Below are 17,040 nucleotides of genomic sequence, written 5' to 3'. Positions count from 1 at the left end.
AGCTCAGACAAGCTACCTGGAACCTCTCACCAGGTAGCTAGATGGGGGATGCTAGGAAAACTCATTCGATAATTACCAGTCGCTTCTGGTTCTGAAGTGATTGGCTAGTCTGCTAGAAATTAGCTAAGCCTTATGTACCAGGAAGCAGAACGGATACAATAGTAGCCAAAAGCCACAGCCACCAAACCTGCACACCCCTCTTAGCAAGGAAATTCCAGAAGTTCATTCATTCTGTGGTTTGCATCTACACAAATCTTCTTCCAAATTCCAACTTCCTAGGCCACTGATGTTTGTCTGAAAGGCCTACTCCACGGCGGGACAAAAGGATGCTGAGAAGATACAACGCCCTTTTGACTACTTAGAATATTTGCATTATCTTAGATTCCCATATTGATCACCTAGGCCAATCAAGTCAGGTTTATCAAGTTTGTCGTCCCAGCAGAGCAGGAAGAACTCAGCCTAAGGACCAGAATGCAGTCTGTCCACATATCCATCCCTGTGTGTTTGCTGAGCACCTGCAAGGACCCTGCGAGCACAAATAAGGGGAGAGGTTAAGGTGGGGGCCACCACAACCTCCCAATACAATGACATAAGCGCTACAGGAAGAATGAGGGCACATCCTCATTACTTCTGGACCTCGCTTTGCCGGTGGTTTCCAGCTGCTCCTATGATCTCCCTCCTTCACCCTCATACACCTTCCCCTGCTTTTCTTTCCCAGCTGAAGTGGCCAGTCTCTGGGTGAAGAGTTCCATCTGCAGCTCACAGGTGGATGGGGCATCCTGGGGTCTGGTGTGTGGGGAGTGTGGGCCTCTCTGGCCCCAATATCAGGCTTGGGTTGACAGTATATCAGCCGGAACACAGTAAAGTGTGACTGACCCTCCAGAGAGAGGAACCCATGCTCGGAGGTGTCAGGTCAACTGATTCCCAGTGGGAAGGAGAGGGCACGTGTCCCTCCCAACCCTCTCTCAGAAAAGGGGATCACTGGCACACAGCAGGAAAGACTTCCCCCACAGGCGGCTCCATCAGCCACCGGAGAGGAAATGCAGGCCAGCAGGAAGATCAGTGGGCCAGCCCCAAGTATGAGCTGGGCTCACACCTGGCCAGGGGAGTTGTCCCCTTGAGGATAGGGGACTTAGAATCTTCTTGCAGAGGCCAGATTACAAAAGAGAACAGAACCCCAGGGGCCAGGGAGTGAGGTTGGAAAGCAAAGCCATCGCGGGGCACTGGCCTGTTCACGGGCCCTTCAGCCCTTCATGTTGTCCCCCTCCTGAACCTGGCAATTCTGCACCCGGCTCAGGACACTCAGCCAACACAAAGGCAGCAGTCCCTTTCCTGGCATTCAGCCCAGAGGGCAGCGCAGTCCCAGCCCTGACTGGATGTTAAATGTCCGCTCTCCCCCACAGTAACTAGATGGGCCCGGACTCTGAGGGGAAGTGTGTTGTTCGCCATCACTGCAAAGCTCTGAAACGGCCATTCTAGTCGTCAGAACATCTCCTAGGCGATGTAGGTAAGCTTCCATCCAGGGGCACAGCGGCCAGCCAGCTAGGCCTCTCCAGGTGTGGGTGATTCGACCCAAAAGAGTACCAAATGTGCTTATCGACACCGAGTATGTCTCTTAAATTAACAACGTGCTTCTAATTACTAACTCCCATTTCTCACAGTCACAGAACATTGAACAAAAGGCTGTCATCTGGAGCTTTTATTATTAATGTTTAACGTCATGAATCAATTTTTCTCTCACTCTAGTGTTTTATTCGTCACTGGCTATAGGACTTTTCTTAGAGAAAGCCTGGGACCTCCCAGAGTCCAGCGTCTGATGCGGGGAGATTTAGGATATTATAGTGAAGAAGTCTTGCCCTCAGCGCTGCTCCCCCTGCACCTACTAGTCAGGGCTGGGTTCCGTCTCCCTCAGGGCCTCGTCCCTCTCAGTTTCTGGGTCCAGGTGAAAAACTGGACCTCACTACTGACAGCACCTGTTCCCCGTGGCACGGCTCAAATGACACGAGGGAAAGGTCAGAACTGTCTTGCTTACGCTGTTCAGTTTCAGTCTTCACAATGGTACTTTCTCCCCCATGAAAAGGTGAACTTGCCCCAGCGGACCACTGTAGGAAGCTGCGATTTGGCCTATGTGCACTAGCTCAGGTATCCTCCCTCGGCTACCAGGTTTCTGGCAAGCCTACGTATGGCCTGGCCTCCAACGCAGCGAGCCATCTCTCTTAAGTGAGGCAATGCTTTTCCCTTTATGTTTTAACTACAGAGTTAAAATAGTATCCAGGGGCCAGAAGGCAATTTCTTCCTAAAGTCCAGGAAAAGCCGAAGAGAACTTGCTCTCATACTCGCCACCCATGTCCCTCAACCAAACAACAGGGCAAAACAACTACAAAATGTCTAGCTGTCCCTTCACTGCGGCAATCCCGGAAGCACTTACCTGTTTGCTCAGGTGTAGAGTGGATTGCCTTTGCTTGGCTTCTCTGCTGACTGAATCCCCCCTGAGCTAAGACTGTAAGGTGACGCTGCCTGAAGAAGGTCACGTGCCTCCTCCTCCGGGCCCCATGAGGTCCAGGCAGGTGTCTCGGGGCACGCAGGGTCAGACCAATGCTCCGTGGGCACAGGACTGTGGGCCTCCTCCACAATCCCACCCCACTCTTCTTACAAGCTGAACTGGGCTCAGCTCCCAGGCTGATTCACACATGGTCAGCTTGGTGCTCTGCTCAGTCACAGGGTTTCCAACAAGCCCGCCCTGACAGAGCCGAAAGAACAAAGGGCAGACACCAAGAAGTAAACAGAGCGCACCCCGGCCAAGCCCCTATCTGCTTCGAGTTATCACCTTGTACCCTTTGAACTTATTTCTGCACTAGCCATGCATGGGCTTTTCTTTAAAAGTCAAGAACTTCTCTAGGGAGCAATGCTCCCAGGAACACAAATAGGGGGAAGGCTCAGCTGGTAAATTCCTCGTACTGCTTCTGCTCACTGAAAATGCTAATGGTGATGTACTAGACCTGTGGGATCGGTGAGGGAGGAGGCCAGGGAAAGAGGAGCTCCTGGGTCAGAGCAAAATATGAGTTCTAGCCACACACGGGGCAGCTTGCGAATAACCACCTTGATTATCCTGTAACTAATCGGGAAGCAGAGCTATAGGCACATGTTACACCTGGGCCACTTCTCCATCAGGCAGGGCCTACCTCAGCCGCAGGGAATCTCAATTCACCAGCTCTTAAGTGCTAGAGGCAGGCAGCAGAACAAATGTCCTCAACCTAGAACGTCCTCCGTCCTCCTCTTCAATAACTGGAGTGACCACATGACATATTATCCATGCCAGGACTCTTCTGAGAATGAAGGGCACCATTAATATTTATACTAGGACTGCCCAGAGGAGCCAGGATGTATACAAGGCCACCGTAAGCACTTCCACAGTCTCCCCAATGCTAGACATGAGATGCGACTTCAAAGATGTCTTCCCACATTCACCCTATTCTGGCCAAGCTCCTACTTCAGTCCAGGGAACTGTTATTTTACACACTGGGTTATATTTGGACATGTTCTCATATGTGGCCTTGCTCCTTTCCTAAACAGTGTCTTGCTTGCTGATTCTTTGCATGAACTTTGAACTCATTCCAGTTCCCTGTTCCATCCTATTTTGTCATTGTTCATAAACAATACCAGGGGTACCAAAAAAATGTACACAAGTGGACACTTTGGTCAACATTGATTGAGTAGTAGTTCGCCGTTATCAGAAGTAACCACTTTGAGTAAAGTGGTAACTACTTTGAGCACCTCTTGTGATTGCAGAAGTCAAACGTGACTTGTATTCATCTTTTGTTATCGGTATATATTGAGTATTACAATTTTAATATAGTTTTCTTAAAATATGTATACATATTTTTGGCACCCTCTGTATTTGTTGAAAGTCTGATTGTGAGTAGGTCAAAAATGAGTATTTTTCCTGACATAAATACTATCTTTTCTATATTTTGTCTAGTCTTTTTCTATATGTATACTTATTAAAAACAAAATTATATATACACATTATCATTGTCTTTATTTTCATACTTTTCTTCAAGCTAAATCACAAACTTTTCCCTAGTCGTGGTACATTCTTCATAAGTCTCATTTTTAATGACTCTATAATATTTATTCAAGTGGATGAATCATAATTTACTCAATTGTGCCCTTGTTATTTACTATTTAGGTGGCTTCCAATTCCACTAAAACAACATCATAAGTTATAGTTTCATGTGCAAGGTTGGACAAGTAAGTTCGAGAACTCATCCTAGAAAAAGTGCTACACACCTCATTGCTGAATATCACTACGGTCAGCTTTTGAAGTACTCCCCTTGGGAAGCTATGCACCGACGCCAGCACCTAGTCCACCCTTCAAAGCAATTTTGGAACTCTTTTTCTGGAATGGCCATCAGGGCTGTCGTATTACCCTTGATGTCCTGAATGTCATCAGAATGTCTTCCTTTCAATATTTCCTTTACCTTCGGGTAAAGAAAGAAGTCATTGGGGGCCAGATCAGGTGAGTAGGGAGGGTGTTCCAATACAGTTATTTGTTTACTGGCTAAAAACTCCCTCACAGACAGTGCCGTGTGAGCTGGTGCTTTGTCGTGATACAAGAGCCATGAATTGTTGGCGAAAAGTTCAGGTCGTCTTTTTCACGCAGCCTTTTCAGCTCTTTCAAATAGTAAACTTGGTTAACTGTTTGTCCACTTGGTACAAATTCATAATGAATAATCCCTCTGATATCAAAAAAGGTTAGCAACATCGTGGCAACTAGTTCACGAACTTAATTGTCATATCTCGTATATAACTTTTCCTTCATTCTAGAATATTTCCCCAAGATACATATATTTCAAGAATTTTGAATAGTGAGTCAAAGTACATGGAATTTTTATTGTTCTGGGTCTTGATTTCTGTCAGCCTACCACCTGGGGCCAACTCATGGCTCCCCAAATATTTCACTCTTCTTCCTCAACCCAAGTCTGAGCTTGAGCTCCTTGATCTGGTGCTAGGTCTCAGACAAGGGCCAGGTCTGGAACTTCTGCACAGTTTGAAGGCATGTGCACTTAAATATCCAACCAAATTAGACGAGGTTTGGGAAGTGAGGCAAATATTGAGCAAGACAGGAAAGGATCCAACCCCAATGAGTCATGAAGTTCAAAACAACTGCTGTATCAAGCACGACATGAGGCCTGCTGCCCTCTCCTACACAGTCCTACCAGTGGGGCAGCTCTGGAATGTCTTTGACAGTCTTTGCCAACCAGCTGAGTCCTACTTTTAACTTAAGATCCCATCTTTTCTAAGGCCTGCCCAGCAGGACCTGTGACACAGGTTCCCAAGCGTCCATCCAGGACAAAGTTCCCATCAATCCATGACAAAATACAAAAACTAAGGACGATGCGTGGAGTTTTCCATATAGTTCAATGTATGTGGTATAAGAGGCGGTCCTTTAATCTCAGGTTATGTCCATACTTTTTTGGAGTTAATGTATTCTTTCTAATGTATTTTTCTAATGTAAATTTGAATTTATTTTTCTTTGTAAAAATGTCACAGCTTTGTTTAAATAGTAAGTTGTTCATTCATCACGTATTTTTTGAGAGCTCACTACTTGCCAGGTGCTATGCCGGATGCCAGCAGGGGAGACACAGGAATGAACACAGCAGGTTCCTGAGGTGTGAGACCTGACCATGAGCTTTTTTGATTGTAATATAAATGCCTGATGTTAAGCTTTTGATCGCTAAGGCATCTACTTCAGAGACATCCACCCTGAATAAACACATTGCCAAGTTCAGAACTAGATACAGACCCAGGCCACCTCACCCATGAGGTTCCCATGTCTTTAGAGAGATCTGGCTGACTTAGATAACTGACCATTTGACCACTTGCTTTCCCCTTCCTGCACTTTAATCCCTGCTGTTTTAAATTCACCAATAGAGAGTGAACCCGTGAAAGCCTAGGCACCCCACCCCTGATACCAATAAAAGCAGAACCCAGGTCCACGGGATCATTCTCTCTCTCTCTCTCTCTGTCTCTCTCTCTCTCTCTCTCTCCACCTCCTCCCTCTTCTCTCTCTCCCTCCCTGCACCCATGACCTCCCTGTGTGGCCCTGGGCATGCACTGTACTTTCCAGGACCTGTGAGTAATAAACACAGTATTTTCTAAGTTCCCCGATGGTTGGTTGTTGCTTGGATGGATGGTTGTTAATGGATTGATGGATGGTGCAATCTTCCTAAGAAGCACCAGGGCCCATCCAGCCACAACATGGGGATGTCTGTGAGGGCTCTCCACCAGGAGTAGGGCCCAGCTGAGGGTCCCTAGGCATTTCTAAGGCAATAGTGTCACTATCCATAGGCTCAGACAGACAGGAAACAGTGCCCCTACCCAGAGCCGAAGCTCTGACTGGGTCAGCTTTGTCTCCTCAGCGGTAGTGCCCTGCGGGGCGACTCAGGTTTGCACATCTTTACATCTCCAGGCGGAGTGTCCTGCACTGTCCATTCTCAGTACATACTTTCTGAGGACAGCGTTTTGTAAAGACACCAGCACCTTCCGGAGGGTTAGTGGGGGGACACGTGAGTGCACAGCAGGAGCCAATGGACAGTAAGGAGGCCCCACTCCTGGTTTCCAATCCCAGCTCTGCTGTGGGACCGTTAGCAGGTTCTTCCATCTCTCTTAGCCTGCGTCTATCAGATGGGGAGGATGGGAATAGCACCTGCCTCAAGAGGCTATGTTGACTGAAGCCCTCAGCATAGTGCGTGGCACATCAGGAGCCCGCAATAAGTGAACCTAGTTGTAGCAATGACAGCGGCATCGATTGGGTGCTAAATAAACCGGCTAAGAGGTGATTGTGTCCACATTAAACCAGGTGAACGGTCACAGCCCAGAGAACCCAAGTGAAACTGAAGAGTCATTTGACTGGTCAGAAAAGCTAAAGATACAACAGGAAAAATTAAATTTGTATAGGAAGGAAGAAAAAAACAAACTAGCCAGATTTTCTCTTCCTTCTCCACTGGTGTCAATGATAGAAATGAGAGGATTTCATATGTCAATGACAGAAATTGGGCAAAATGCGCCTGCTAAACCCAGGTGTCTCCAATGCTGGGCACAAGCCAGAACTCAACCATACGTGGCCCAGATAAGTTGAAGGGTGCACAAGTGGGGATAAACCCACACAGTTCAGGGACTTCCCAGAAGTATGTACATTCCACAGTCAGGTAACTTCCGGTGCCGTAGAGAGCTGTGGAATTGAAGAAGTCTGAGGGGGGTGGGGCAGGGTAGAAAAACAACACTGGCCACAACCAGCAGAAGAACAAAGGCCCAAATTTGCAGAGGTTGCTTTTAGCTCTGTGATTGAAATGGAATGCTGTACAGATTTAATATCCGTGGTGCAGATAAAATAATGTCAGCAGACTGGATAATTAAGGATTTTTGGCTCGCTTCTTCCCTCTCTCACTTTCTGGAGGGAGGCTGAGAGAGAAAGGAGATGGGCGCAATAAACCAAGAATTCCTCAGAGTTTTAAGTATATTTTTAGTACTTCGGACATCTGGGATAGCAGAGGCATTAGTTCAGGATCAGGTCCTAATCCTGCCCTTTAGTTTGAGTCAAACATCACTCTCTAAAAACCCCTTTGATGAGAATGTAATTATTTTAAAGATATGCATAGACTAATTGAGACCACATTTAGGGAGTCTCTAGCTTCCAGTGTTAGATGTTTCTGGCTGAGGGGAACAGAGGCCATTAAACCAGCTGCCACCACTTCTATTCCTCATCATCTCCCCAAATTCCTTTCCCCACCTGCCCAGGGTTCCCCCCGGACCTGCGTCTGGTCCAGACCTGCTCTGCTCGGGAATGGAGCTGCCCAAGACCTGGGGACTCACCACGGGCTATAGCCAGGTCCTTACAGAGCCGTGCTGGGCCCAACCACTTGTTCCCACTTCTTTTTAAAGTATGGGCTATTGACAAGGAGGCGTGACTCACAGAACCACAGATACAGTTAGGAGAGCATGGAGATCTTCTAATTCCACTTCCCACCCAGTAGAGGAATCCTGATCTGTCACCAACTGGGCAACAGAGAGCCTGGTATGTGTGTGAACAATTGCCAGGGGCTGGCAAGCCGTGAGGCTGGTGATTCCAGGCTGGCGGCAGGGATAGAACCCAACACATCAGGGATGGAGGCAAGACTGAGCCGAGATCCTGGAAGGTCCCTTGGTGAGACCAAGCAGCGTACCGGGAGCTGCAGGACTGGGGGTGCAGCTGAGATGAATTCCTCCGGCCCCCTCAGGGTGGGCCAGGTGCCCCAGGGTTAGGACACCACCCTCACTCATGCATGATCCCTCTCTTGGCATGTCTGACAGTAGAGAATTGTCAGAGAGGGGACAGGAAGGGATGGCAAGGGAGTTTGGGTCAGTGTGTTCAGCAGGCTCTGCTCTCTTAGGAAAAGTCTAGAGCACCGCGTTAGAGCCATCGTCCTCCATCGTCCAGCTTCTGTAAAGAGGAGAAACAGAGGGGCATTTTGTGGCGCCTTTGACGGATCCCAGCCCCGGGCATCCCAAACGGCAGTCACCCAGAAAATCCTGCAAGAGGAAGCCCCAACCCTCACACGGAGCCCATTCCGTCATGGGCTGCGCCCGGATGGACCTCCCTCTCACTGGACCCAATTCTGCTCCCTGGGGTCCTATAAACTATTTTTCTATAATATATGCCTACAAATATTTGAAGGCAGTCATCATTTATCCTTTATCCTGGTGCAGACAAAACACACTTGGCCCCTCAACCAAACCCTTCCACATCCTCTGGTCACACATGTTTCATCGTGACGCCCTTGGTGTGATCCTGAGGAGTGAAGACAGCACACAGGAGCACAGTGGTTAAATGTGCAGCTTTGGATCCCAACCCCATCGCTCACTGTGCATGCCTCAGTTTCCTACACTGCACCTGACCATCTTCGTTATGAGAATTACATAATTCATGGAGAACTCGGAACTGTGCCTGGCATCTGATAAGCACCTCATTTTAAGTTTTTTTTTTTTTTTTTTTTTTTAGCACAACACTTAGCATATAAGTATGCAATACCTACACGCATTTTGCAGCTTGATATTCCAGTTTAATTACTCACCAGCTTCCTGACTGATAAACAACACCACCACCCCTGAGCTTTGATGAGGTGAGGAATGAGAAGAGAAGTCTCCTGGTCAGGGCTTGGTGCCTCACAAGGAGGCAATAAACATCAGCTTCCATGCCCTTTGTATCAATGCCACAGCTGGGCGCCGTGCTCCGTGCATGTCTGGCAGTTCTGCGCATCTTGCAAACACAGGCCCTCACTGCCTTTGTTCCAGACTGTCTTTTCAAGAACATCTGTATCATAAACAACCTCGGAAGAGAGAGGTAGTGTCTCCTCTTGGAGCAAAGCGCAGGCATGTTTACTGTCCATTATAAAAGATTTGAGGCTCCTACGCTCAGGATTTCTCGCCACTGTGTGTGCAAGTGCCACCTGGCCTTCGGCGTCACCTTATGAAAATTGGAGCTCATAGAACCCGTGGGAGAAAGTGCTGATGTCCTGGTCACTGTTAGTGTTGTGAATCAGAAAGTCCTTTGTCCCTAACCCATGGGTCTCATCTGCCAGCAGTCATGAAACTATGGCAGGCTAACTCATTAGCTTGCAAGTAGGTGAAATCTCAGACCTTCCACAGTTATTAATAACACCTTAAAGAGATGGTGGCAAAATAAACTCCCCCCCCCCAGTCTTTCTCTTAAACTATCACCAACCCCATGACATTCTGTCCATATTTAGCTGATTTTTAAAAAATTCTAAGTGAAGGATTTCTCCTTATGTCCTTATTTATTCATGTTGATTTTCATTTTCTTGATTTCATCAAAAGTTCCATTCATTTGAGGTCCTTCTAAAACTTCTTTTAGGGGAAGACATCTTTTGAACTTGAAGGTCCCCCTTTCAAGTTCCCTTGTCTGAGATGCATAGAGCAGTCTTTCCTCCCATTCTACAGACCAAGTAGACCCTCTGTCTAAATCTAGATTCTCACCCATAGTGTCAGACACTGGGTTTCTCTTATATAAAGCTCACGGCAAGTGTCTACCTTCATTCGATTTGTGAGAACTGTAAGTTCTCTCAACGTCCTAGGGAGCTCTTCACTCTCTCCTCACCCTTCACTGACAGCACTGAGGGGGCCTTTCATACGAACCACTCCCACCCCCTCCCAAAAGATGGGGATGCACAACCGGATGGATAGGACATAGCCAAAGGTCAGCCGGACTCCAGCTGGTGTAAGTAGGCGAGGTAAGAAGGACATCCATGTCCTTCTGGGAAATCTGGCCTAGAACCACGAAAGCTATAACCTGGAGCAAGCTGAGATCTGAGAAGGCAGCTGCATGAATGGGAGCAGAAAGTACAAATACAGCCATGGCTGTGCTCCAGACTCACCTCAGACACTACGAAAGAAAGAAACACAGTGAGGGATAATGTTATGAGATATCATTTCAACTTGCCCCACGCAGCTTAGTGGGAGGCTGGTAAACATGGAAGCTGTCAGTGGTTCCAAATCTTCCTCAGACACCATGAGTTAGTGGAATGTGACCTTTACCACTGTCCCCTGCCACCAGCACTACCACTGCCACTCATTTTCAGATCAAGGATTCATTTGCATGATAAACTCTAGCTTGCGGATACCCACTGACTATTCAGCTAAGTTACCAATGATTCTCATAGTTTTTCTCCCTTGGGTACTTTCTTGCATTTTATAATTACCCTCCCTCTCCACTACAAAACTGGGTATATCTAGAACTCTAGCATCTGGTATTAAGTTATAACTTATGATTCTTTTCAAAAATAAATAAAAATAAATAAGCCAATAAATCTCATGAACAAAAATGCTTTTCTCTTATTCATCTTTTTAATTTAGGGGGCTTTATTTTTAGATTTTACTGTCTAAAGATTTCTTACAGTATTTTTAAGCATGACAGGGTACTCTAAGACCTCAACATCTGGTCATAAGTTACTTGCAGAACTGTGGAACAGTTTTCTTTCTTTTGAAAAATAACTAATCTGCGATGGCTTTAATGGATGTGAAATGAATAAAAACAGTTTTCATGTTAACATAGTTTTAGCAGTAAGCTTGGGCTTTATCTGGCCCTAATCAGGGATCGCCTGGAACAGTTTAATAATTAGGTTCCCAGGACAACTCCAGGGGACAGACCCTTGGCTTGCAGGCTTATTACCAGCCTAAACTCTGAGGGGCTGGGGATCCACCCGCGTCCCACACCCAGCATCAACTTTGTGGTGTAGAGGGCTCTCAACTCCTGGTCCTCCCTCCTCAAGATGGCGTCCCATCTCTTCAGACCTCTCACAGTGCCCCCACCAGAGACTGTCCCTGTGCTTTCCTACACTCCTACAGGTCCCCTAGTTTCACCACGTCTGTGGAAGAGACAAGAAATGATCCAAAAGCTATCCCAGACTCCCAATTGCCAGAAAACTCATCTCTCTCCCTACACAGATGAACTCCCAGCCCTTAGGGGTCTTTGAAGCTGTTCCACCACAAACACTGCCCCCAGTTCACATAAAACTATGTGAACATAAAAGCTTCAGGCCTGGGTACTCCTCCCACCCCCACAGATAAAGATCAGTGCAACCCAGGCCATGACTGTCCTGAAGCACCGTCCATGGAACTGCTCCACAGGACACAGGTCCCCGGGGGACACTGCTCTTGGGCAGGACCTTACCTATTTCTGGGTAGTTCTGCGTCAGGAACCTCCAAGGAAGCTGTGAGGGGCTCCTCCCTCGATCTTCAGCCACAGCAGAGGTTATATATACTTTGCAGAGATGGAAGGCAGAGAATCCAAAGGCTGCAACCATCAGTGACCATTCGAAGAGCTCATACTGATTCCCCAGTGCCCTCCTTCCTCGGGTGGGTACCGGAAGACTACATTTAAGGGGCTCATAGTCCCCTCAATCAGGACTCTGACACTTCTGTCTTTCCTTCCTGCTCCTCCCTTTTGTCTTCTCCTCTGCCACCCAACCCTTTCTACTCAGAGCTGGGACATCACTATGCTCTTTGCCTAGAGTGGGACTGGTCCTGCCCCTTCCTCATCTGTCCCCACAGCCCCAGTGATGGACAACTCCTACAAGGAAGTGTCCCCTCGGGCCTCAACCTCCATATAGCAGAGCTTTGCCGGTAGGCAGTTAAATCACAGCTTGGAGTAGCTCCAAGTGCAAGCAGAAGAAAGAATCCCTGGCTTCAGTGAGTTCCAGTCTAACGAGGGAAGACAGAGCCCACGAGCACGTTAGAAATCAAAGGACACGATAATGCATTTAGATAATCTCAGCTGCATTGGCACAATCACCCCCGCCTTCTGGAAAGACTTTCTTTTCTTCGTTTCTGGGATGCGGCACTCTGTTCTTTTTCTTGCTTTTCTCTTCCTGGTCTCCAAATGATGGGGGTGCTCACTCCTGGGATCAAATCCAGCCCCATGGGTTTATATATCATCTAGAGGCTAGAGGCTCCCAAACATATTTCCCCTCCCAACTTCTCCGCCAACCTCCAGGATTTTACTTCCAACTGCCTACTCCACATCTCCCCTGGTTTATCTGACTAGATTGCTCAGTTTTCTCCAGCCAAACGTGTTCCTCCTGCAGCACTTCCCACCCAGGCAAAAGGCTCCATCATCCATCCAAATGCTCAGGCTTCGGAGCCATCCCTGGCTCTCTCGTTCACTTTCTCACTCCACTCAAATCCATCAGCAACTCCCATTGGCTCCACCTTCAGCCTGATCACTCCTCACCACCTCCACGGCACCAGCCATCGAAGCCACCAGCATCATGCTCTTAGACCACGGCAGGAGTCTCCTAAATGCCTTCCTACTTCCACACTTGTTTCCCTACGGTCAGTTCTCCACACAGCACTCAGATCATGACACTTCCCCATACTTAACACCCTCCAATGGCTGCTCATTATACACAGGATAAAATCCAAACCCCTCACCATGGCCGACTAGGCCCTACCTCACCCAGCCTGCCTGCTGCTCCAAACGCTGCGCCTGCTCTCATGCTGTGCCTCACCCTCCACTTTAGCGCTTGTTGCTTTTCCAATCACACCAAGTTTACTCCTGCCTCAGAGCCTTGGCAGTGGTTGCAGTGGCCCGCTTTTCTGCCTTCAACAGAGGTCTTCCTCCAGATCTTCTCAAAACTCACTCCCTCACTTCATTCTGCGCTCTGCTGACAGCTCACGCCCACTCAGAGGCCTCCCTTGACTACTTGATGAGCCTTTATGAAACAACCCTCTCCCCCAGTCCTTCCATCCCTTGCCCTGCTATTTTTCTTCAATGCACATTAGAATCAATGCCAGACGTTACTGTCTTCCTCTCACCAGAATGAAAACTACACGAGAGCAAGGACTTTGCCTCGCTCATCTCCCAAGGAGCACATGACGAATGAATGAATGAATGCCACGTCTGATCCATTCATCAGATCACTGTTAACCACACTGACACAGATTGCATTCTTTTCTTGGGAAGGGAACTCAATTTCTCATAGAAACAATAAAACAAGGGATGGTTACAATATTGGTCAAGGCCCTAATGCCCAATGTTTAAAGAAATACAGTAGTTCCCACTTATCCATGGGGGATGTGTTCCAAGACCCCCAGGGGATGTCTGAAACCACATATAGTCCTGAACACCTATGTACACGATGTTTTTTTCCTATACACATATACCTTTCCACTTATGGGAAGCACTTTATGTCTTCTCTTTGGCATATCCGAATTGCCAGCATCAGTACTCTTATGCTTCGGGGCCATTATCAAATAAAATAGGGTTATGTGAACACAAGCACTGTGGTACCACGAGAGTTGATCTAATAACCTTTGAGATGGCTACTAAGTGGCCCCCAGGCAGGGAAGGGGAAGTGTATACACGGTAGATACACTGGACAAAGGGAAGAGTCACGTCCCATGGGGCACAGCAGGATGGCACGAGATTTCATCGCGCTACTCAACATGGGGTGCAGTTTAAAACGTATGAATTGTTTATTTCTGGAATTTTCCATTTAATATTTTCAAACTGCAGTTGACCACGGGTAACAAACCACAGAAAGTGAAAGCGTGGCTAAGGGGAGGGGGGGTTACTGTGTAACTAAACCCCACAGTTGATCCCAAGTTCTACAGCAAGCAACATAAAGCTCTCTAAAGCACACATGCTTTCAGCAGAAAAGAATCACAATGAAATAGAACCTCATGTGATACAGTATCACACTTTATAGCTCAAAATTTTATCAAAAGCAGAATTAACACCTTCATTACGGTCATGCATGGAATTCAGATAAGGGATTGTCCATGGACGTATCTGAAAAAAATGTGTGGAGGAGACTAAAGATTACTTGCCTTGTAGAGAAGTCTATCAAGAAATGTATCTTGCTACAGGCCCCTGCATCCTCTGTGAGTGGCCCATCAGCTCAGACTTTAAGGGACTCCAGAGAAGGGCACGGAGTCCTACACCACCCCTGCACTGACAGCTGTGCTGCTATGCCTTTGCTCAAGAGGCCCCGTTTCCTCATCAAGCAGGGAAAGGAGCACGGGATGATTTCTGCAGCCCCGTCCACTCTAGGCTTCACAACGGAAGGCTGACTGTCCTCCTCTTTTCCTCACTGCAAATTTCCCCGTGATAAGCACAAAGCTGGCAACTACCCAGAAAGAGCGTCTCTCCTCAGCACCAGAGTTCTATCTTCATTTTGATTTTAGCCAAAGCAAACCTGCCTTTAAAATAAAGGGACTTGCATTAATGTTTCCATCCTTTGATCTGCCTCCGCTGCTTCACAATGTCAACGTGCTTACGGCTTTGCCTTTGGAGGGAGGCAGGCTCACACTCACGCACGCACACACACACACACACTGTTCACTTTGATCCAGCCTGCCTTGAATCCTAAAATAATGCCTCCCATCACAGCCACAGGTTCTGTATTTTCTTTCGGGCAGTAATAGAGCACTGCTTTTTCCCTTTATCAACCACTTTTAGAGTCCAAACTCATAGTCACTTTAAAAAAATTCCTTTAAAGTTACAGAATTTATTTTCTTAACAAACAGCAGAACCTACATACTTTTGTCTTTCAAAGTAGTCTAAGAAGCTATTCTCTCACTTCAGTGGTGGGGGCCGTAGTTCAAAGAAGCTTTAGAACCATGGGGGAAATAATCAGTGTTATAAAATCACAGGCCAGGCTTCCTTTCAGTAATTCCTCTTTCCCCTCCTCTTCCTCACTGTCTTTGTTTCACCAGAACTGGTTGTAACTCTGTGAGTCTCCTCTGCTGTGAGAGTGAACAGACTACCCCGGCTGGCTGAGGAGCCGGAAGCGCTGTGTGAGACCCTAAGGAGACCTAAAGAGAGGTTAAAGGTGACAGGGGGAAACCCTCTTCCTCACGAGCTACAGCTGCCGAAAGCATCGGACCCCTGCTCCCAAATCACAAAGGAAATCCCAAAGATGACTCACCTTTCCGAAATCTTACTGAGACTACGTACCACAGTATAGCTGCCCACAGAGGCACCATCTTGGTTGAACAGACTCACTCAGCTCACTGAACAGACTGCAGCTGCCCACGTCTGTGAAGCAGGGCCCGTGGGAGCTCTTGGGCAGGACCCACACTTAACACAGAATCCCACCTGTTCCCTAACCCCAATGGTGTCTGCTTGGTAAGGAACCGCAAAGGGGAAACCAAAACCATATGGAGTCCATCAGAGCAGCCTCCTAGAGCAGCAGGAGGAGGAAGTTCGGGGTCAATCTGGAGGGAAGGAGAACCAGAGTTCGGCAGCATGAACGGTTTCTAGCAGAGGCCAGGGCACCCAGCAGGCACTTGATCCACCTGGTTTCCTGGCTGGCCCACTGACACCAGTTCTGGAATTCTGCTCAGCCAAACCAGTGTCAGCAGATAATGCTGAAGCATGCTGACCTCTCCCCCACCGCCTGAGCACCTGCCAGGTGTCATCTAACCTCGGGGGCACTGGTCCCTCCTGGACCAGGAAGACACACAGGTCTCCTCCCTGCAACCTCCTCAGGGCGGACTGAGGAGAAATGGTCCACAGCATAGTTAAACCTCGGCTCACTCACCCTCTTGTGTGCTGTTTGTTGTGGCAAGTGTGCTGGGAGGATAAGGAAAGAGGGCTGCCTCCCTGTGGGCTCGGCTGCCTCAGCCGGGTGGCTCCTGAAGTTGTTCTGAACTGAAGCAGAGGCAGCCGTTTGGGAGCCACCTGGCTGGTGCCTGGTGGGAAGGAGGAAAGGAAGCCAAGTCAGAGACAGACATGCAAAAGGGAGAGGGAGCAGCTGGGAGGAGGGCACCACTTAAAGAGGCTGCGTGGAAACATGGAAACGTCCCAGAGACAACGGTTGCTTTTATTGCTGTGTGTAGGGGATTATGGGTTTAGAATTTAGAACAATAGCTACAAGGAGAACCAGAATGAGGTGCTTTCCTCCTCCACAGAAAACAGAAAGGGAGAACTGAGGCAGGTGGAGCTGGGCTGAGGTCACAAGGTCTGGGGAGAGGCCCTGGCAGGGGTGAGGGAGGAAGGTCACGGCATAGGTAGGTGGCTATTGGGACTTCTGGAGGGAGCTGGCTCCTGAGCAATCAGGGGCCCAGCTTTAGGACAGGGCCAGGGGAAGGAGGAGAGGACGGGATAGGAAGAAAATACTGTCATGCGGGGTCTCAGCTCCCGCTCCCCACATAAGAACGCAGGCTATGGCAAGGACAGAAACGAACACCCACGGAACCATGGATGGGGGTTCATACAGAACAGTCTCACTGGCGGCTGGTGGGAGACATAGGAAGCAGGCTCCACATGATACGCAATCCGCAGTCCATTTCTTTGCCAACCAACCACCAACCCCCTAGTGTAGCCACGGCAGTTACATTAGTGGCTAATGGCTAACCAGTAACAGCTGATGGCCATCTAATAACGGAGCCAGCATCTTTCCACGTGAGGCTGAGAACCTGGAAACTGCTCTCTGGGTCTCTGTCCCCACAATACCCACACCCGGGAGAGGGCTGTCCTCA

The 17,040-nt window shown here is 48.2% G+C and overlaps 1 protein-coding gene across 2 annotated transcripts in view; it reads right to left on the bottom strand.

The window, feature by feature from the left end:
• Window positions 1–17,040, bottom strand: part of MYLK (myosin light chain kinase) — a 241,530-nt gene that overhangs the window by 182,681 nt on the left and 41,809 nt on the right. The window contains exon 1 of one of the 2 annotated variants that reach the window (XM_019738976.2): window positions 2,429–2,623. The exons of the other annotated variant lie outside the window; for it this stretch is intronic. The gene's annotated coding sequence lies outside the window, so the exon portion shown is untranslated. Of the gene's footprint in view, window positions 1–2,428; window positions 2,624–17,040 lie in introns of those variants that run through there. 2 annotated transcript variants of the gene reach the window in all.

Source organism: Rhinolophus sinicus, linkage group LG01 (genome assembly GCF_036562045.2).
Source record: "Rhinolophus sinicus isolate RSC01 linkage group LG01, ASM3656204v1, whole genome shotgun sequence".
NCBI classification, from domain to species: Eukaryota; Metazoa; Chordata; class Mammalia; order Chiroptera; family Rhinolophidae; genus Rhinolophus; species Rhinolophus sinicus.
The sequence above is the reverse complement of the archived record's forward strand: the minus strand, read 5'-3'. Positions and strand labels throughout refer to the sequence as shown.